This window comes from Myripristis murdjan, chromosome 14 (genome assembly GCF_902150065.1).
Source record: "Myripristis murdjan chromosome 14, fMyrMur1.1, whole genome shotgun sequence".
Lineage (NCBI taxonomy): Eukaryota > Metazoa > Chordata > Actinopteri > Holocentriformes > Holocentridae > Myripristis > Myripristis murdjan.
Genome location: NC_043993.1, coordinates 108959 through 125238, shown reverse-complemented (window position 1 = coordinate 125238; position 16280 = coordinate 108959). Strand labels below are relative to the sequence as shown.

Sequence of the window (16280 nt, the reverse complement as noted above, 5' to 3'; positions counted from 1 at the left end):
TTTGCGTCAGCAGCATAGCAGGCGTCAAGAGAGTAGGCATTTCTGGATCTACTGATACTGGCACCAGAGGCCTGGCATTCATCATGGCCATGACTTCTGCCATCAGGGTGGCAAGTATTTCATGAGTAAGGTGAGCTGTACCATCACGAAGTAGCATTGCATCCAGAATACGGCGCGCCACCCCTATCATCCTCTCCCACGCGCCACCCATGTGGGAGGAATGAGGCGGGTTAAAGATCCAGGTGCACCCTTGATGAGCAAGGTAGTTCTTGAGCTCAGAGTCTTCTGTGTTTAACTGTAACTCCTTGCAGGCTCCCACAAAATTGGTGCCGCGGTCGGAGCGGAGTTGTTTGGCAGGCCCACGGACAGCAAAAAATCTTCGCAAGGCATTAATGAATGACGAAGTGGACATGGATTCTATTACTTCGATGTGCACAGCACGGGTGCTCATGCATGTGAACATCACTGCCCAACGTTTGCTTTCAGCGCTGCCTCCCCTGGTACGACGGGAGGTGATCGCCCACGGTCCAAAGACATCCAAGCCAACGTGCGTAAAAGGAGGCTCTGTGGTGAGCCTGTCAGCAGGAAGGTCTGCCATTTTTTGCTCCATCAATCTTCCTCTCAGTCTTTTGCAGGTCACACATTTATGGATCACACTGGAAACTAGATGTTTGCCTCCCACAATCCACAGCCCTGCAGCCCGGATGGCTCCCTCCGTGAAATGGCGGCCTTGGTGAGCTACCTCCTCGTGGTAATGACTCACCAAGAGAGTTGCAATGTGACTGTTCTTCGGAATAATTAGGGGGTGCTTTTCGTCGTAATGGAGAAGAGCAGATGAGATGCGCCCTCCGATTCTGAGCAGCCCCTCGCCATCGATGATGGGATTTAGCTTCTTGAGTGGACTTTGTTTTGGAAGCTGACTACCCCTCTCCAAGCATTTAATCTCTTCCATGTAAGCTTCTTGCTGAGCACTTCGGATGACAACTGCCTTTGCTTGCCAAAGTGCGTCAGTGGTGTGCATTTGTGGGGTTTTGCTTGCGGCTCGTGCTGTGGTAATGAGTCTTGCCATGGCCCGTACTATTGACCTCCAGGTTGAAAACCGTTCAAAACGGCTTGAGCCAAGCTGACTTTTCGTGGACTTGGTAGAGAACACTGTAACCTCAGGCCGAACCTCCTCATCCACATCTGGCTCAACAAGTTCAAAAACTGTTTCTTGAGAAGGTTTCTCCTCTTCCACCTGCCCAAGGAACGCTGGGCCAGAGAACCAGTTGATGTCCTTCAGGAGTGCAGCTGGCACAGGTCTCGTGGCGTGGTCAGCTGGATTACTTTCAGTTGATATGTGGTGCCACTGTTCTGGGCGGCTGGACTTGAGTATGCGGTTGACTCGATTGGAAACATACATGTAGAACCTCCTAGAGGTGTTATGAACGTATCCAAGGACAATTCTGCTGTCTGTGTAGAAGTCAACAGCATGTACATTCACATCCAGTTCGTTGAGAATCAGCTCCGCCATTTCAACTGCTAAAACGGCAGCGCATAGCTCCAGGCGTGGGACTGTGTGGGCTGGGCGAGGTGCCAACTTGGCCTTCCCCATTATGAATCCCACATGACATTGACCTTCATCATCGATGACCCGAAGGTAGGAGACTGCTGCAATGGCCATAGCGGAGGCGTCAGAGAAGACACACAGCTGCCTGTGACGAGCAGAGGTAAGGGATGCAGATATGTAGGCTCTTGGGATGCTCAGCCCTTCAAGGTCTGAGAGAGATTCTTTCCATGCTGCCCAGGGCATTTCCTTTTCAGGTGGGAGTGGAGTATCCCAGTCAAATTCTCCTGTCGAGATCTCTCTGACCAGGGCTTTCCCTTGCATGGTGATGGGAGCAACCAGCCCAAGGGGATCAAACAGGCTGTTGACCGTTGACAGGATACCTCTGCGGGTGAACGGTTTCTGTTCGCTGGACACTTGAAAGGTGAAGCAGTCTGTCTGGAGATTCCAGACCAGTCCAAGACTTCGCTGAAGAGGTAAAGTGTCAGTTCCCAGGTCAAGATCCTTTAGATCGTTGGCGAGATCAACTGTTGGAAAGGATGCCATGACCACGCTGCTGTTGGAGGTGATCTTGTAGAGGCGCAGATTGGAGGCTGCTAGCATCTCCCTTGTTCTTGTCAGCAGGTCGATAGCTTCTGCTTCTGTGGCGACTGATGTGAGGCCATCATCGACGTAGAAGTTCCTCATCACAAATTGCTTGCTGTCGGTGCCATATTCTTCCTCACTCTCCTGTGCAGCTCGCCTGAGCCCATAGATGGCCACAGCAGGCGAAGGGCTATTGCCGAAAACATGCACTTTCATCCTGAATTCTGTGATCTCTTTGTCCAGGTCATTGTCCTTGTACCACAGAAAACGTAGGTAATCACGATGTTCTTCATGGACCTTGAAACAGTAGAACATCTGCTGGATGTCAGCTGTGATAGCGATACGTTCTCTTCGGAAACGCATAAGAACACCTAGCAGTGTGTTGTTTAAGTCTGGCCCGCTTAGCAGCACGTCGTTTAGGGAGATTCCATCCTGCTTGGCACTTGAATCGAAGACTACCCTTATCTTCCCGGGCTTCAGAGGGTGATAGACTCCGAATGTAGGTAAATACCATCGTTCAGCATCTTCTGCCAATGGAGGAGCAGGCTCAGCGTGGCCGTTATTGAAGATGTCTTCCATGAACTCAATGAAGTGCTGTCTCATAGCTGGCTTCTTATCCAGGGTGCGTCTCAGAGAGGCAAGTCGTTTTGAAGCTTGGTTGTAGTTGTTGGGGAGACGGTGGCGTGGGGTGCGGAAAGGTAGTGGCGCAACCCAGCTATTTGTCTCATCCATGAAGACCTCTTGATCCATGATGGCGAGGAAGGCTTGATCTTCAATTGACTGACCTGGCTTGTCATCATCCGGTGTCTGGTTGAAGACAGTGCTCCCAAGAGCTGAAGCCCCTTTGAGTTGACATGACTCCTTGCTGCTCTGGGGAGATGGAGTTTGTGTTGACTTGAAAACTCTTTCCTTGACTTGGAAGCTGTTTGAGCAGGGACTGAGAATAGAGGCCCGTCCATTGAACAATACGTTTGTCTTGTAAATGCTCACACTACTAGGCTTGTGGGCCCTCCCCAGACAGACGTCCCCCACAATGACCCACCCCAGGTCAAGTCGCTGAGCGAAGGGATCGTTGTGCTTTCCATTGAATTGCTGCCGTACTTTATGAACTCTCAGGATGTCTCTCCCCAAGAGGATTAGGATCTGGGCATTAGGGTTGAGTGGTGGTATCTTGTCTGCCATGGGCCTGAGATGTACATAATGGCGGGCTACTTCTGGAGTGGGGATTTCAGTCCTGTCGTCTGGGATCATGTCACACTCGACGAGCGTAGGTAGACTGAGCTGCGACTCTCCATCCATGGACTCGACAACGAAGTTTGTCGCTCTCCTCCCTGACGTCTCCACAACACCGGAGCAGGTCTTCAATGTGTAGGGAACTGGACCTCCTTTTACATCAAAGAGTTCAAAAAAATCGGAACGTGCCAGGGACCGGTTACTTTGATCATCTAAAACAGCGTACATGGGAACTGCCTGTTCAGGACGTTCAGCTGGATACACTGTAACTAAGCATATTTTTGAACACGACCTTCTGCTGGCAGTTCCTGCACAGACCTCCGTGCATTTCGAGGTAACCTCTTGTGGTGACAGGTCAAGCTCCCCGCCTTGCTCTGCCGACGGGTCTCGCTCCCCGCCTTGCTCCACTTCCTCTGAGCCAGCAAAGGTCCATGGTGGTGGGCCAGGATGTAAGGCTGCTATGTGCCTGTCGCTGTTGCATTCTGTGCACTTGATGACAGCTTTGCAGTCCTTGGCCATATGTATGGTTGAAGAGCAGCACTTAAAGCAGATGTTCTTCTCCTTGAGGTAAGCTCTGCGCTCTTCCAGGGGTTTCCCTCTGAAGCTACGGCACTTTTTCAGAGGGTGCGGCTTGTTATGCATTGGGCACAGCTTTCCTGGATCATCAGGCCTTTTCTCAGGTGCCCTTGAAGAGATAGATGCAGCTGAAGCTGAGACCTCTGTCTTTCTGACCGATACAGGCGTCTTGGAGGGTCTCCAGGGCTTGATTGACTTGCTTTGGCTTTGCATGGTGCATGTGAGGATGAAGCTTGGATCATTTTTTGCCTTAGCTTGGCTACGAATGAACTGAGAGAAGACGTCGAATGGGGGGAAGGTCACACGGTGTTCTTCCTTGTACCTTGACCCGTGACTGACCCACTTCTCTTGTAAGCCGTATGGGAGTTTTTCAACAATTGGATTGACTCCGCGGGCTGTGTCAAGAATTGCCAAGCCAGGCAGCTGCCCTCCTGATTTTGCGTATTCAACTTCAAGCAAGAGATCTGCTAGCTGCTGTAACAAGTGGTTGTCTCTATTAGAGATCTTCGGGAAGTCTTCTATTCTCCTGAACAGAGCGTGTTCAATAACTTCAGGCGACCCATAACTTTCTTCGAGCCGCTGCCATACCATGTCAAGCCCTGCAGTAGTATTGTGAATATGTGCTGCTCGCATTCTTTTGGCCAGCTCTGTTGACTCAGGGCCAAGCCACTTTGTCAGGAGATCAAACTCTTCTCTTGAGTTCAGGCCCAGCTCCCTAACTACAGCAAAGAATGATGATCTCCATGCCCAGTAATTTTCAGGGCGATCATCAAACTTGAGGAGACCAGATGTAACCATCTCGCGTCGCATTAGGTACTTGGCTACATCGGGCATGCCAGATGTCTGACCATAGGTGTTGATAGGTGCCCGCTGGGAACTGTAGCTTGGTTCAGCATGGCTGGCTCCTGCAGGGTAGGGTGTCGCTGGAATATTGTTAGTGGCTCCTGTGGTGTAGCGTGTGGTTGGAGCGTTGTTACTGCCTGTGGCTCCTGCAGCTGGAGCGTTGTTAATAGGTTCGGGTCGTGTAGGTGGCGTCGATGACTCTGAATCTATACTTTGGCGTTCACCAGCACTTTCATGAGAGTGTTGAAGTACGTATTCAGACGTTCTCTGGGCTGCTGGGAGTGGGTCCAACTGGAGATCAAGTTCACCTTGAGAAGCTAAGCCTTCATTTTCAACCGCTGCTTCTAACACTTCTGCCTCTGCGGAGGCGGCTGCTGCATCTTTTTCCAGTTTCAGCACATGCAACTTTGCTTGTATCTCAGCTTGTTCTATCATGATTTTTGCTTCCTTTTCAGCATAAGCGGCTTGTGTGCGGGCTGCCTCTGCTTTTGCTCGCGCCATGACTGCAGCAGCACTTGTTGATGACATGCGGCTCTGTCTTGAAGCCCTGGAGCCTGAGCGCCGTGTCTGCCTCTCTGATTTGTCGTCTGAGTGCTGGCTTTCCATCTTTATACTCATAAGCGTGCTGACTGAAGAAGGAAGCTGAATGCTGTGGCAGGTAAGTTGTTTTCCAGAAGGCGAATCTGTCGTGTTGATGTCTTTCTACTGTTCTGCCCTCGCAGTGCGTGAACCACCTTTGCACAACTAGGCAGACAGATAACATCAGAAGGTGTGGTTTTAAATAAGACCAGTTGGAGACGTGATTTCAATTTGAAGGTAAAGTCTGTTTTTGGTCTTAATTGTTTTCACTTTCCTTCTTTTAATATTGTAGAACTGCAAAGAAAAGACAGGTACAAAGAATGAATTGTTGATAACAATGTGTTTTTAACAGTAAATATTTTAAATCTTTTATCTATGAAATAATAAATGAACTGAATTGACAATGCAATAAATTAAGCAGTCGTGTGAACATATATAGCCACAAATGAATCAACAACTTAGTTTTATAAATACAACTCAACATGAAATAAGATGCACAGGAAATTAATTGAACCAAACTAAGGCTGGGGTGAAAACAAAGACACAGCATTGATCCCTAGTGACTTTAGTCTTAGCTTAAGTGCTAACATGTTGCCTGATGACTGGCCTAATGCTAACAAACAATTCATGTACTTAGCAACAAACACCACAGTAACACCCCAGTGACATTGCAGATGGTCTCTGACAAGGGTAATGTCTAACAAGTTTAATCAACAAAGAAATAAACATAAAAGGACAACTTACAGACATATATATGCCCAGATTTCCCCACCAGAAGAAAGAGCTGCTCACAGCAGTGGAGCATGCTCCAAACAGGAAGTGGCAAAGGGCAGGAAACTGTGCTGGGTGCACATATAAAGGAGAAACCAATAGGGGGTGCTGTTCAGCAGTTACAGCTTGAAGAGCTTGACACTATATGTAATACACCCTGCATGTCTGCACACTGAAATAAATGCAGGACAAATCCATACACAACAAATGAACAGACAAATGAATGGATGCAGTAGCAGGCTTGTATACACACAGTATACAGCACACACAACATAAGAGGCCAAATCAATTTAAATTGAATTTTAAAAAAAGAAGAAAAAAAATATATTCAAATTCCTCTGCCAATGTAGGCCATATTTAACTGAAATTCACAGCATGCATGCCTGCCACTGCAGGACTTATTTATTTATTTATTTATTTATTTAGAGAGGACAATGCACATTGATTAACATTACTGTAAATGCGCCAGTGTTAGCCAGAGGCTAGTTTACAACCGCAGTCCTCCAGCATGATGTTAAAGAACCATTAAAATATACAAAAACGGGACACAAGGGTCATAATACATAAAAACAAGGACACAGGAGACATAAAAATTTAGAGTAAGAATACAACATATCCATGTAGGAAACAAAGACCGGCAGACAATGACACTAAAAGAGAGACAATCAATCATGCAATTAAATAAAATTGGCCAAGATGAACTGTCAGGGATGGATAAATGAGATGGAGATGCAGCAATGCAAAGACCAGAGCAGGGTTTCTTGCTGGAGTTGTGGTAAGATGGATTAAGAAACACAACGAAACCAAAGATATACAGTGTATAAAGTGCTACAGTGCTCATGGAAAGTGCTGCAGTGCTCACAAAAATTGTTGAGGTTAAGGGTTAGCTGTCAGAGGTGAGTAAGTGGTATGGAGGTGCAACAATGCAAGGGCCAGAACACGATTTCTTGTTGGGAGTTGTGCTAAAGATGAATTGAGAAGAGGTAACATTTGTAAAGTGCTGCAGTGCTATGGTGAATTGAGAAGAGGTAGTACATTAAAGTGCTGTAGTGCTCCTTATAGTTTACCCATGTCACTGCGCATGTCCATGAGGGAATATGTGCAGCGACATGGGGAGCCATGTACATTCAGTCAACAATGATTACAGGTCTGGTTAGACTTGAGCCAGTCTTTAATTGCCTTTTAAAAATAAGAATGGTAGAGCAGTCTCTTATGGAGGTTGGCAGGCCGTTCCAAATTTTGCTGCCTCTGACTGATAGAGCAGACTGTGAGAAGGAGATGTGCCTAAATGGAATTGCACAGTCTCCTCTTGTAGTTACTCTAGTACTGGAGCCGCTGGTGGATTTACGTTCAAGAAACTGACTCAGGGGTGGAGGTGCAAGTCCGTTCAAAATCTTGTACACACAACATGCAAGTTTAAAGGTGATAAGACTGTCAAAACTCAGTAGGTTGTCACAGGACAGGTTGTCAAGGATGTCACAGTGATGATAAGAGAATGATTTTTGTCAAAAACTTTCAGGGCTTTTTTATAGAGAGATTCAACAGGTTTAAGTATGGTTTTTCCCGTCAAAGACCAATTTGTGAAGCAGTACTCAATATGTGAGAATATCATAGAGTGCATGAATATTTTTGCTGCTTCTTCAGTTACTGAGGATCTTATTTGTCTGAAATTGCTCAGATTGAAGTTAACTGTTTTGATTACTTTTTTTCACGTGCTTTCACTTAAAGCAGTCAAAACTGTCAAGGTATGATAGGCTACATAAAAATTTCTAAGCCTGTTTTAGAGGAAAAAAAATAAACCAAAGTGTTATACAGTCTGATGGACTTACATTTACACAATTTCACTCACATCTGCAGTCAATTTCACTTATAATTTCAATTGATTAATAATCAGAGTACAACTACGTTTTCAAAGATGTTATTTAACTATTTGGATTGTAATTGCGATGGTTTCAGCGGAGCAGTGAGTGTGTATTTGTGCACTACTTACGCATTCAGGCGGTCTGCAATACTTTGCCACGCTCGTCTCATTGTTTATAGCAGTGGCCTGCTGCCCTTCCTTTCGATTTGATCCTTCACCTCCTCGTATGCCTCCATGAGGATTTCTGCCTCTGACGGGGAAAAGTACGCCGCTCTGGTTGCCATGGTGGATTGGTGAATCTGTGATCGATGGCGGGGTCTACTTTGAAAGAAGCCGCGTGCGTGCACTTATCCAGGATAGGTTTCAGCTGGCTTGATAAATCTGTGTCTGCTCATCCTGACTTGGTCTTTGTGCAACCAATTAAGCCCGGACGCTCTTGTTTTGGATTTGTTGAACTAGGCTCAGTCACTTATCCCGGATGTCTTAATCCTACTTTTGTGCAACGGGCCCCCGATATTAGTGTGCTGCCTTGTTTCCATTTGGAAGATAAAAACAGCAAACCGTGAATTTTATTGGCTCTTCCCAGGTGATCTCACCTGAAAGTTCAGCTTTTCGGAACTTTTTCTGTGTCGCCGCTCTGCCCACCGATTTGAAAATCTGCCTTTCTTGTGCCTTTTTGTGCCCTTTACTATCACTCTGCTACATTATTTGTCTGTGAGATCAATACATCTCACAGACAAATAATGCACTTCCAACAACTAGTAGCGCAAGTCACCTGATGGTAAAACATGCAGTAAGGAATCCAGGCAAAATTAGTATCTACATTTAAATCTCTTCTTAAAACCCACTGTTTTAAATTAACTTTTAAGCGTTTCCACCCACCAGGAATACAATAGGTGCAAAAACTGCATTAAAAAATGCCATTTAATGTAACAATCTTTCTTAATAAGAAAAAGTAATATCTGAAATAAAAAATAGCTTAGGTCATCAATTAATAATACAAAAATATTTCAACAACAAATGTTACCAGAAGTGTAGAATACAGGCAAGTGTATTTGCTTTTATGTAGCTAATGTTAGACAGCTAGTATTCGATAGTCATACTTGCACAAGCATCATTTTGGTTAAACATTAAGCTGCTAGTGTTGCCTTTTTCTTAATCATAACATGTTTTTCACCTTAAGCAAGTGCTTTTAGCAGCTAGCTGGCTAGCTTGCTAGCTAGTGGGTTAGCTCATTCAGGAAATACTACTGGCTGTACTAGTGATGCTTCTGTGGGTCGTATTGGAACAAATTACTTATATGGTCATAGGAGTTGTAGGACTTGTTTTGTCAATCATTACAGCAATGTGTGTGGTAGACGACAGACTTCAACTGACTCGACTTGGCACATGTGGGCCTCGCGAACAATGGTTTATGTGTCTCACAAACTGCTCACACCAGGGTCACTGCAATGCGCATGCACTGCATTTGAGCATGAGGCCCCCAGCACAACAGGAGACCCTACACACAGTGCATGCTCTATGTATAAGGAGGGGCAGCCCTAGTTCACAACAACAGCATTCAAAGTTGGCCCCTCTTCCCTGGCTACGCTAACCGCTGACGATGAGTTTTCGTTTCCTAGGATGGTGATGGAATAAAATGACACCGAAAATGTAACTTTGTCATCCTTAGAAAAAATCCTACTCATACTAACTAACTTAATTCAAATTAGAAGGAGGAAAACTTGCACTGCACTCCAGGGGTTCAGGCATGTTCAGTTTTTGGCCACACCCAATCACTGATGTGGCAGCAGGTATTTTTAGCAGCTGTCAGAGGCAAAATACCCACAGCTACACCACTGAGTGGGTGTGGCCAGAAGTGTACCATACCTGAAACCCTAGGGCAGTGCAGCAGAAGTCTTCTGCTGGTGTTGGCATTCTGCTGTCTCTAAGTTTTGTGAAAATGCTGTGAGTGTTGTCACATATTACATGTGTGTGTGTGCAGACATTGGGCAGACACTGCTATGCCCACCTTTGGTCAATCAGTGAAATTCTGAGACAATCACAACAGCGTAATGACCACACAACTCTCCCCACAGTTTTGTCAAAATTCATGTGTGATGTCAACAGACAGATTTAGTCCAGCTGCTCACGTCGTCATGGGACAGATGCTGTCCTACCTGGAGCGGCGGCCTGCGGAAGTCCCGCACCACTGTGCCAGTGGTGTTGTGGATGAGCAGCGGCTTGCAGTCCCTGAAGCTGCGGCACCGGGTGTCCACCCTGCTGCCCAGCGCCGCAATGGCCACCTCAGCCGCTGCCATATAGTCGTCCTCGCCATCCTCGTTGGCCTCATCGCCGCTGCTCTGGTAGTCGTGGTGCAACTGCTGCTGGCCACTGCGTTGCCGCCCACTCTCCCCGGGACTCACGCTTGCCACTGCACACAGAGAGCCAGCCAACTCCCGCCATGCACGGCTACTCACAGACTCTGTGCCGAAGCCCACTGCCAGACCACCGCCTCCACTGCCACCCCCTGCTAGAAGAAACAGAAGAGGCATCCCAGATTAAATCCCACAGAGACTTACAGTGACAATGAAACAGCATTTTTTTGGCATTTCTGCTTTATTTGACAGTGACAGTAGAGAGAGACAGCAAAGGCAGGGGAGAGACGGGATGACATGCAGCAAACTGCCTGGGCTTCAGCCCAGGACTTGAACCCAGGAGGCTGTGATCAAGACTCTTAACAAGTGGTATGTGCTCTACCAGGCGAGCTACTGGAACCCCCAGCATATTCAAATATACAAATATTTCAGATATATGCTCAACACAATGCTGTATAAAGAAACAGGACTATAAACTAAAATAAATAATAAAATAAAAATTCTTAAGCAAAAACAATATTGTGAAAAACTAGACTTGAACTAAAGTTGAACTAAAGTTTCTCAAGAAACTTTAAATTAGATCTTATTCTGTTGTACTCAGATCTTATTCTGTTGTACTTAGATCTTATTCTTTATTTATTTATTTTTTTAAATCTTTTTTTTATTGATTTATTTAATCTGTAATCTGTGGATACTGCTGAAAAACTGCGAATTTTCTGCGGGATGAATAAAGTATATATCTATCTATCTATCTATCTATCTTAAATGTGCTTGCCTCTGTTGCCGACCACGTGGCCATATGGTAGACCACCATCCCTTCGCTATGCCATTTGTAGGTGGTTGTGTATAAGTTTTGCTAAACTGTTGCTGTGTTTAGAGTGGTTCCTAAGGAGTGTCAAGGGAGTTGCAAGGGTGTTCCTGATGAGTCTGAGTTTGAGTTTATTTACATTTGCTTTATAGTTAAAAACTGAATCAGAGCAAAATTTACGAAAGGTCTAAAATAAGCCAAAAAGGCTAAGCATATAACAACATAACCACAGAACAAAAACACATAACATGTATCTTAGAAAATCACATTTTTCAGATTCAAACAGGACAAAGGCATGGGGAAAAAAGTGTGTGTTCATCTTTGTGTCATTTTTCCCGTCATTGATGTATTGTATAGTCTGATAGCTGTGGGTAGCGTTGCTGCTTTCATTCTGGCTTTATTGCAGGTGATGGTCGTGAGATTCTTTGTACTGCGTAGCTGTCTCTGTGTGTCTTCCTCCCTGGTCTGTGGGAAAGTCGTGGAGTGGATGTTGGATGACAGCTGCCTGTTCCCTCCTACTTAGGAGGGATGGAAGGCAGAGGGCAGAGGGCAGGGTCACCAACACACACAAGTGTGTGCTGATGCAAGATGTTGCATCAGCTGGGCGTGGTCGACCCTGTTGAAGGCCTTAGACATGTCGGCCAATAGCACCCTCACCATGGACTGTTCTTTTGCATTTTTTGCATCCATTGCCATAAACCAGGAGTGTGTGGATTTGACCAGGGTAGACTGGGCTGTAACTTCAGAATCATGTAACCCTGTAAGCATTTTTGAGGAAAAGCACTTTATCTGTTGTTTCTGTATGATTTTTTAGTGCTGAATCCATTTCTGCCATATCCCAAGCTGTAAAAGTTACCGTTTAGTCATAATTATTGATTAATTAGCATGATTATTGATTAGTCGCCCAAAGTTAGAAATGGCTATCAGTTTACTATTTGTCAATATTCTATATATGATAATATCATTATATCTACAGTAAACAATTGGTGAGGCCATTTTTATGTAATGCTGGAGAATGAATGGAGGTAAATGGGCCTGAGTCAGTTACTGCTATTTTAAGGCTCACAATAACCTCTCACAAAGAAATAGTATGGGTATATCATACATTTCCTGAATCCTCAAAGTCCATTAGGTATTGTGGCGTTGTCTTTTGGGTCCTTGATATCCCTTGATCCCACTGGGATAAAAGAAACTATATAGTTTAGGTGAAAAATGTGGAAAAATGTGTGTAATTTATGGTTTAAGGAGGTCATGTGACCTCTGTGTTTGTCAGAAAGAGACACCCATGGGCTTAAATCTGCTTAAAGCTGAGAAGGTCCCCTTTACAATGATACCGAACAATCATATATAGAATATTGACAAATAGGAAACTGATAGCCATTTCTAATTTGGGCGACTATCAATAATCATACAAGGATACAAGGATACAAGGATACAAGGAAGTTTATTTGTCATTATACAACAGGTTGAATAATGAAATTAAAGTGTGGTTCCCTCTTGATTGATTAATTGATTGATTGTGTAGAAAATAGAATTATTAAGCCTGGAGGAGTTCAGATGGTGCATTTAGTAGTCTCACAGCCTGAGGGAAGAAGCTGCTCTGTAGTCTGGTGGTACGGCAGCGAATACTTCTGTATCTTTTGCCTGACGGCAGCAGGGTGAACAGGCTGTGGCTGGGGTGGGTGTTGTCTTTAGGATCCCTTTTGGCTCTGCGCAGGCACCTCACCTCCCCAATATCAGTGATGCTTGGTAGATGGGTGCCAATGATGTTTTGGGCTGTTTTAATCACTCGTTGCAGAGTCTTCATGTCCTGGGCCGTGCACATCCCATGCCAGTTTGTGATGTTTCCAGTCAGGATGCTTTCAATCGCTCCTTTGTAGAAGCTGACAAGAACTTGGCGTGGGAATTTTTGCTTTCTTAAGTTTCCTTAAGAAATACAGCCGGTTTCTGAGCTTTTTTAACCAGGGCAGAGATATGTGAAGTCCATGTCAGGTTCTCTGTTATGTTGATTCCCAGGAACTTAAAACTGCTGCACTTGCTCCACCTCAGCTCCATTGATGTAGACAGGGTTGTGTGTCTTTGCCTCCTTTTTTCGAAAATCAACTATCAGCTCTTTGGTTTTGCTGACGTTGAGCAGTAGGTTGTTTTCTGTGCACCATTCTGCAAGATGGTTGATTTCCTCCCGATATGAAAACTCATCATTGTTGGAAATCCCGGCCGATGATGGTGGTGTCATCCACGAACTTCACAAAAGAGTTCTCTCCATGTCGGGGGTTGCAATCGTGGGTGTACAGCGTGAACAGGAGGGGGCTGAGCACACTGCCCTGGGACGCTCCGGTGTTGAGCACTAGAGTGGAGGAGGAGAGACTGCCAATCCGAACTGACTGGGGTCTGTTTGTGAGGAAGTCCAGTATCCAGTTGCAGAGAGTGGTACTGATGCCCAGAGTGTTCAGTTTTCCAATCAGCTTCATGGGGGAGATTGTGTTGAAAGCTGAGCTGAAATCAACAAACAGCATTCTGATGTAGGTGCTGCTTTTCTCCAGGTGAGTGAAGACTGAGTGGAGAGCAGTGGAGATGGCATCCTCTGTGGATCTGTTGGTTCTGAATGCAAACTGCTGAGGGTCCAGACTGGCAGGGATGTTGTTCTTTATGTGCTGGAGAACCAGTTTCTCAAAGCACTTCATCAGGATGGGGGTGAGTGCCACAGGGCGGTAGTCATTTAGATTAGAAACTGCAGACTTTTTAGGCACAGGGATGATGGTGGCTGTCTTGTAGCAGGTGGGAACACTCTCCTGTGACAGTGATATGTTGAAAATGTCGGTAATGACATCTACTAGCTGGTTGGCACATGTTTTTAGTACACGGCCAGGGATGTTGTCAGGCCCAGCAGCTTTACTCATATTCACTTTCAGCAGGACTTTCCTCACATCCACTGTGGATACTGACAGTGGGCGGTCCTCTGGAGGCGGAGTAGACTTTACAGCTGACTCTCTGTTGAGGAGGTCAAAGCGAGCATAAAATGTGTTTAGCTCATCTGGTAACGTGGCCTCACACATGATGGGAGCGCTCCTGCTTTTGTAGCCTGTCACATTTTTGACCGTCTGCCACAAGTCTTTGCTGTTGTTGGTGTTGAGGTCTCTCTCCAGTCCTCTGCTGATGCCTTCGCTTTGCCTCCTTGATGCCAGCTTTCAGTTTTGCTCTGGCAGTGTTGTAGGCTTCTTTGTCACCTGACTTAAAGGCAGCTTTTTTGGCTCTACATAGAGCTCTCACCTCTCCATTCATCCAGGCTTTCTCATTAGTGAATGATTTAACTGTTGTTTTTACCACATCATCAGCACATTTGCTGATGTATGATGTCACTGATGATGCGTATTCTTCAAGGTCAATATGGTTCTCCTGGGTAGCAGCATCCCTGAACATCTGCAGTCCGTGCATTCAAAACAGTCCTGTAGAGCCGCTGCAGCTTCATCTGTCAATAATTATGACTCAACGGTAACTTTTACAGCTTGGCATACAGCAGAAATGGATTCACCACTAAAAAATCATTCAGAAACAACAGATAAAGTGCTTTTCCTCAAAAATGCCTACCATGTTTTTTTCTCAGGGGCTTTTTCAATTTTCGATCCTGGTGCTGGACTTTGGTAGGTAGGCGTGTTGGTTTTTGCATCAGCTTTTTCATGACAAATCTCTCCTGTATCTTTCTCTGCCATGATGTTAAGGAGATAGGCCTCCAGTCCTTGGGAGTGACTGGATTTGTTGTTTTGGGTTTGGGACACACGTTTGAACTCTTCTATGCAGTTGGAACTACACCATCAGGCCCACAGGCCTTTTGTGGGTGTAGCCCTGTGAGTGCCCACTTCAGGAGGCCTATGCTGCACAGGTCCGTCTCTTCCGTAGGCAGTGGTAGTGGGAAGACCGATGGAGGACTGGAGGAGGTGCTGCTGGTCCAGGCCACTGCGAAGTAGCTGTTTAGGGTGTCAGCTACCTTGTCTTCTTCAACATCCTCCAGCCTGATCTTCCCCTCTGAGCTTTGCTTCCCAGATTTCTGTTTATGAAATCCCACCACTCCTTTAGGTTTCATATGTTGGATTTCAGTTTTGTAGTAATTTTCTTTGGCAGTCTTGATAAGTTGCACCCTATTTCTCATCTCCTTCCATTTCGCTGTCTGGCCCCATCTGGTAAGGGCTTGTTGTCTTTTCCTGATGGCTATCTTTATTTTTTCTGTCATCCATGGCTTGTCAAGTGGACTTGTCTTTATCCTCTTTAAGGGCATGCAGGCATCCAGGGCCGTTTCTATGGTGGAGTTGAATTTCTCCACTTTGGTGTTGACTTCCTCAGCCTCATAGACAGGTGCCCACTCCTTGTTTGCCAGGCAACATGCCAGGGCCTCCTTTCTGTCATGTCCTCTCAATCTCCCCACCTTCCAGTTCATGTCCGCTCTCCTCCCTAGTTGGCTCTTGGAACAGAGTGACAGACATTTGTGGTCAGCAGTGCCAAGTGGTTCCAGAACACTGGGGGGCTGGTAGAGGCTGTGGAGGTTGGTCACAATCAGGTCCAGAATGGAATTTCCCCGGGTGTTTTCCTTTACAATTTGCTTCATGTCTGGATGAGAACTTTTAAACATCTTGATTGACAGATGGTTAAGGTCTCCACAGAGTAAGAGCTCCATCTGGGAGGATGCTGATCTGATCTTATCCGCTGTGTCATTAAGATAGTTTTCTGTCATCTGCTGCACTGCCTTGCATTTCCTGGGGGATGGTAAAGTGTCCCCACTACCAGGGTAGACACAGAGCTAGGAAGTCTCTTTGGGAGGATCAGTAGCCACATACATTCTACATCATCTCTTTCAAAGTCAGCTCTCCTTTTGACCTGCATGCTTTGATGTACATACATGGCCACGCCCCCATGCCCCTGTTCATTATTTACTTTGGCCTGTCTGTCTTTTCTAAACAACTGAAAGGTTGGCACTTTAAGTGACTGATCCAGAATATTTGAGTGGCCCATGTTTCAGTAATGCAGGCATTTTCTGCTGTTTGTGCTGTTAAGAGGCGCTCAAGTTCGCTAAAGTTCTTTTACAAAGATCTTGCATTGCATACGAGAACCTTCGGCATTTGCATCTGC

The 16280-nt window shown here is 45.7% G+C and overlaps 1 pseudogene; it reads right to left on the bottom strand.

The window, feature by feature from the left end:
- Positions 1–16280, bottom strand: part of LOC115371558 (microtubule-associated protein 11-like) — a 74206-nt pseudogene that overhangs the window by 45203 nt on the left and 12723 nt on the right.